The 6,934-nt window shown below is 39.2% G+C and overlaps 1 pseudogene; it reads right to left on the bottom strand.

The window, feature by feature from the left end:
- Positions 1–221: 221 nt before the first annotated feature.
- The window catches only part of LOC138276017 (interferon-inducible double-stranded RNA-dependent protein kinase activator A homolog B-like), a 58,862-nt pseudogene continuing 52,149 nt past the window's right edge, over positions 222–6,934 (bottom strand).

The following is a 6,934-nucleotide window of genomic DNA, read 5'->3' as shown; positions in this document are numbered from 1 at the left end:
ATTAGGAGAATCATTCAATACGATAACCTCTAAAGATAATAAAGACGATGGCCAATTTAACCGTTATAATTTTGGTTGCATTATTACATACGCTTTATTCTCTCTACTTAGACTATACTCAGCACATCACAAACGAGCCCTCAACAATACAAAAATACTCAACTAGGAAACATTTTGAAGGGCAGTAGTTTTTCAAGGATACTGTTATATTTGCTTGAAGTTCATTTTCTTAACACCATAACTTGTAAATAGTGCAATGCATTGTGGGCAGCACCATTGTGAGCGTTACCACAGGAGATTCCAGTTCCATGACAAATAGTAGCTGGTTTTGTCACAACTATGCAAGACACTGGTACTGACCGTTCATGCTCAGTTCATGTATATGTAAATACCTGACATCAAACTTTTGCTCTTCTGCTACTTCTTCCAAAATTTTGGCATATTTACAGTTGGGAATATTTAATGGACTACTCTTCAGCAAGGGCACGTTCTCTCCAGTTGATTTCTTCAAAGAGTCCCATGTGCATCCCACATTATTGTCCACTCTAAGTACCTGGGGAATGTAGATGCCATCTTCGGGGACATTACTAAGCTTTTCAAGTAATTTTTCAGCAGTAATTTGCTTTGCAATTCTTATTTATGTTCCTGTTCCTGTTTCTCTAAACACTTCTACTTGGCATGTCATTGAAAATTCTCTCTTGTGTAAGGCCCAGTGTCCTGGGCAAGTGAATATTAAGGTAGTCAGCATCCCTTTTTAACTGCTAGTTTCTGTTATTTACCAGTAGGATTAGGCTGATTTGGTTGCTCCTCGCAGAATTGCAGGGCTGGACACTGACAAGCTCAAATTGCTATCTCTTTTGATGGTTTTCAAGACCGCTTTTGCTGCTTTGTGTCTTGCAATCTTCTTACTAGGACCTTATCTTGTGCATACTATTTCATCCACAGTCACATTATATGGAAAATTTAGAAGATTAGCTTGCCCTTAGCCTTCTCTAAGTCAGACAAAAGAGGTTTACCAGTCTTGATACCATATTCCTACAGCAAGTGAATTGGTGTTTTTTCTGGATGAGGTGCAACCATTTCTTCAAGCTGACATGCTTGTGGATTTTTTAAGAGCATCTTTTAGTTGCGGCTTCAAACTGTGATTTAATGGGTGCTGATGAAGGATTGAACAAAGCAGGCCAGAAAAGGCTCTCAATCGCTCTCACCTGGCTCCAAGGTGCGACCAACCTCTCTTCCTTTGCTGCTCGGTCTTTTCCAATGTAGTTGTTCCTCAAGCATCTTAATCAGATAACTTTTCAAGGTGGAACAGTAGAGAGAGCACACTTGGGTAATTTGTACAAAATTAAATGCTTCTTTGTTTGCAGCTGTGATCGTATTCCTAGGCATCAAGAATGTGGGAACGTGGGTAGAGCCTCAAGGCCCCGGTGGTCACAGTCAGCTCCCCACCTCCTGCTGGAACTGCAGTTCCCTGCTTGTGGGAGCAATACTTTCATCTCTTTGGCTGCCAGCATGTCTGCAGCAATGAAAGAGATGAAAACTCTGCTTCCAGCAAGCAGGATCATCATTTTGGCAGCTCCCACCTGTGGAGCATGGAGTGTTTGTTTTACTTAGTGGGAGCAGTGGCTGTGGGGGGGGCAGTGCACCTCCCGCATACCATATTACATTTTCCCCGTGTAGGTGACAGTCCCCTGTGATGCCGGGGGGTTGTGCAGCCCCCCACACACATATAAATCTACATGGCCCCCTTGCATAACATATTGCATTGGTCCAACAGAGGTGTTGGTCCCCGTGGCAGTAGGGGGCTGGGGATGTTTTTGCCATGTTAATTTCTAAAGGGATTTTGAACAGGAATAGCGGTCAAACCGCTGGATGGAGTTATACCAAATTTGGCAGAAAGCTAGCCCTTGGTCCTGAAAGCAACCTCTTTTGTGATTTTGTGTAAATTCGTCAAGTAGTTTTGAGATATTAAAGAAAATTTAAAAAATGTATATATAGGGACACTGATCCTCCACAGATTCTCTGTGGATTCTCCTTTCATTCGCAAATCCACTTGCCAACAGCAATGTTGTGATTGGCTGGCTGCGTCGTTTTGTTCATCAGGACTCGATTCCCAGGAGGGAAAATAGAAATAAAAAGTGATAGAAGGGATCACGGTAGAGGTACTCTAACTCCACAGGTCTAATGACGGGGTCCTCTGAGGCACACCCTTATGGGCATGAAATTGACAAAAAACGTTTTTTATTTACCATGCAAGGAGCCTCAGATCCTCGCTGGATCCTACCTGGGTCCTCCCAGGACCCTCACAGATTTGGGTATATTTGGGTGGATTCAGGGAGGATTGGGGAATCCAGACCCCAATTTAAAATAAAACATACACTCACTCAGAGATATATACTACTACTCACACACACATTTGCATACTTACTTACACACCCATACAACCAATCACACACCTACTCACATATCCATACAGCCACTCACACACCTACCTTCAGACCCACAAAACCACACACACACCCATTCAGAGACTTATACAGCCACTCACACACCTACTCAGACAACCACTTACACACCCACACACCTACTCACACACACATATAGCCACACACGCACACACTCACACACCCAAGCAGCCACTCACACACTCACTCTCAGACCCCCAAAACCACTCACATAGCCACTCAAAGAACCACACAGCTTTCACAGATCCACTCACACACCCACTTACATACCAATGCAACCACTCAAACAGCCACTCACTGTACAGCTACTCACAAACCCACTCACAAACCCATACAACCACTCACACAGCCACTCACACACCTACTCACAAAGCCAATTCACACCCACTCACAGACCGCCACAGTCAATTACACACACTGTCATGCACCTACCACACACTCACTCACCCACACAACCAGTCACACACTTACTCACACACACCTTCACACACCAAGGTTGCAGGGACATTATAGTTAGGAAATAGCATGAAAAACCAGAAAAATCCACTGAAAAACAATGATATAGGGATGTTATAGAAATACAATTTGAAGACCCTTAGGAATTCACACAAAAAGAAGGTTACAGGGGTGTTCTAGTTAGGCTCAGGTTTCAAGCATGCAAAAGCATTGAAATCCAGCGGTTATAGTTAGAGTTACTTCAAGTAATTATGACTTATGCCCTAAGGTAACTATGACTCCCGACCCCATATGCACTGCTAATTACCCCAGATATTATAGCACTCATGACAACTTTTATAACATCAATAAAAACAGCAATGAAACATTAGTAGTCAAATTATTGAAGAAAAAACTGTGGAGTGAAAGGATGTGAGTTATGGTTTCCTTAGGCCATGAGTTATAGTTGCTTGAAATAACTCTAACTATAACTGTTGAATTTCAATGGTTTTGTTTGAGTGAAATCTGAACCTTACTATCGCGTCCCTGTAGCCTTTATTTTTTAGTGAAAACAAATTACAAATATGTATATATATATATAAACAAAAGTTACATGAACGTTATCGTTAGGTTCTGAACTTACTTGTATAAAACCATAGAAATTCAGCAGTTGTAGCTACCTGAGCTAACCAGAACTTGCACTTCGGTAATACAGTGCTTATGACCTCACATATTACATCACTCATGCTGCCATGGGAAACTTAGCCCAAACAATTCATCAATAGGTATCATCCCTTCTTCTAAAATTCCTAGTAGGACCATCAAAAATTATTATGCATCTTCTTGAGTTTATTTTCTAATCTGTACAGATCCAGGGCACATATCTGCAATATCTCTAATAGAAGATGCAGAGTATGTTTTTGTACTATCACTTGACAAACGTTCTAACAAAGCCAATAGTGCAATTGTTTTTCCCTTTTCTCTTTAAGTTCATGGACAACAGTAGGTAGGATAAACAGTGCACCAACAACTATATTAGTGTAGCAGTTGACTCCAGACAAGTTTTATAACTGGTAACCTACAATTTCACTATTACTTGTACTCTTGTTTTTCTCTGATACTTCCGTCTTTTCTTTTTCTACTTTTTTCTTGACCATCAGTCAGATCTTTTGTAATTTTTCATTTTGGTAAGATAGTAGGTTTTTATAAATGGGATATTGCTCTTGGTGGGGAGCATACAGGGTTCTCAAACGGTTGTACTCCAATACACAACTGGAATCAGCATTTGATATAATGTCATCACAGTCTATTAGATCCAAACCATACAAATCTTCTATGCATGATACAGTGCTGCCAATATTAATAAAAGCTACATCTACACTTAAACCTTGAGACTCATATTCTGTTATAGCATGAACTAGAGATACAGGAAAGTGCTTTCCACGTACCAACAGGTTTTCACAAGTAAGAAACACGCAACAGATCTTGCTCTCTGTTTTTATATCCTCAAGATCATCACATTTAATTGCCAGAACTTCACTTCCGTTTGGATAAAGAATAAAATCTAATACTTTTCCAATAGTTCCATCAACTAATCCTACTTAAACATTTAAAATACATCGCAAAATTACTTTACAGTTCTTACAAGCATGCAAAATCTTTTCTAATCCACAGTTTTGGAAACAGATTTTTCCAAACAATCCAGTTTTGACTGTAGTTTGTCATTCACTAGTGTTGTTACTCCTTTGTGTTCCATTTTATTAATTGACAGCAACTCTAATATTTGCTCATTCTGTAGTTGTAGTAATTGTTCATTAAAATATGTGCATTCTTGAATGATAGAGGAATGGTAGGCATTAAGTAGAGAATTGATTTTTTTCTTGAATAGATTAAAACATTAGCTGTGCTGCACTTTTTTAAGGAAATATGTTTCTTATAAGTCACGTTTCCAAACAACATTTTCCTTCTTTTGACAGTATTCCAACACTTACATCCTTCAAAATACTTCCATATTCCTCATCGGATGCCTGACACATGTTTGTAATCAGTTCCTTGTACTGAAAATATACCCAAATATTTACAATTTCAATGCTTCCTAAAAAACTATGAGTTTTTTCATGTGGTCGCGAGTCGTAAATATAGTTTGTCCTTCCACTGGGGTAAGTTGTAACAAATCAGCAAAGATAATCACAAGCTTTTCTCCAAAGAGCGCATCATTGTCAGTTTTTAATATCTGTTGTATCCTCAAATGCATAAAAGCAAGCACTAACTTTGACACGATGCTCATCTCATTGATAATGAAAAGCTTTAGTTTCTTCAAAACTCTTGAAACGTTGTGGCAAGATTCACCAGATAACATTTGGTACCCAAATGTATTGCTGTGTCCTAAGGGGACATTAGTAGATGATGCAAGGTTATTTCTTTGAGATTGTGTGCAGTCAATCCAGTAGGAGCTGTTACTACACACAATAAAATGGAGTCTGTAGTCTTCTATAGATATGTTGTTATAGCTTGTATTAGAAAGCTTTTTCCAGTACCTGCTTGTCCACTGACATATACAAGAATTGGTTTTAAACTTGAACACCTACCTTGATTACTTTTATGCAGTAATTTGTGGAATATTTTTCCTTTGATTTACATATATATATTTCTTTCTGCTCACTATTGAATTGTTCTATGAAATCTTCCAATGTAACATTTTCTATTCCTACTTATTGCACTGCTGTCTCCACTTCATTCATTGCTATGGCAGCTTCACTTTCTATTATTGGCTGTCCAAGAAGATCTTGAATAAGAGGTGCAGAACTTTGTCTGCTTTGTGAACTTTCCTTTGCAATCTCAGTAGCAATTGTTTCTTCTTGTTCAATTTCTCAATTTAACATATTCATATAGCTTGGAACTATTGCACAATGAATAGTATCTTTCACAGCATTGAAAGCAGTCAAATTGTCAGAGTAACTCTTTTTCAGATTGCCAAGGTTTGAATAGCTGAAAAAGTGGCAAATAGAACAATTATCTGTTTTCATCAATTTCACAAGTAAGGTTTCTATGGTTAATTAATTTACCCTTCACATGCCAAACTAAAAAACCATCACAACCAGCTACACTATATTTGCCTTCTTCAATGTTTTTTTAACCATTACTTCTATATGTATAGTGTTGTAGAATTTCAAAAAGACACATATTTTCAAGGTGTATACTTCTTTTTGAATAGTATATGTCTACTATATTTGTTTTTATAATATCTGTACTCTCTGGATGACATTTTGCTAAGTACTGAATCTCGGTTTAATGTGTTCACAAGGCCTAGGCTAACCCAAACAATTCCTATGGACTTTGAGAAGAAGCTAGCTGAACTCAACTTATCACAGCACTCATAAGAACTTACCTCTCTGTGTGAAAGCATTTTCAAGCTGAAAAAGTACAATTTGTTTGATAGAGACATTTCTGTAGAAATATCCTCCCATGTTTCCTTTGGCTCTGTTTTTTCTGACTTAGTGATGTATGAAGTGGCATATCGGGCAACAGCGATGGAACTGTCAGCAACAAACCATGGCCCATATTTATACTTTTTGACACAAACCAGCGCTGGCGCTGGTTTGCGTAATTTTTTTTACCGCCGGGTAACACCACTCCTACGTGCCAGGTGGCCGCCTTATTTAAGGATTGACATTAGCCGGCGCTGCAGGCTGGTCAGCGTAAAAAAATGACTCTAACCAGGCAGCGCCAGCGTAGGGGAAAATGGGGGTTGTGCATCAAAAAATGGTGCAAGTCAGGTTAAATCATGGCTCTACCCGGACTTGGACCATTTTTTGACACACAACCCCCATGGAAATAACTCCTGTCTTAGCAAAGACAGGAGTCATGACCCCCTGCCCAATGGCCATGCCCAGTGGACTTCTGACAGGGTCAAGACTGATTTGCATATGGCTGGGTCCAAACTGGAATGGCATGGTGAGCAAAAAAACTGGTGGATTAAACCCAGATCTGTGACTGGAGGTGAATGTTTGATTTTGTCTGCATTCTGTCCATCA

Source organism: Pleurodeles waltl, chromosome 2_2 (genome assembly GCF_031143425.1).
Source record: "Pleurodeles waltl isolate 20211129_DDA chromosome 2_2, aPleWal1.hap1.20221129, whole genome shotgun sequence".
Taxonomy (NCBI): domain Eukaryota; kingdom Metazoa; phylum Chordata; class Amphibia; order Caudata; family Salamandridae; genus Pleurodeles; species Pleurodeles waltl.
The sequence above is the reverse complement of the archived record's forward strand: the minus strand, read 5'-3'. Positions and strand labels throughout refer to the sequence as shown.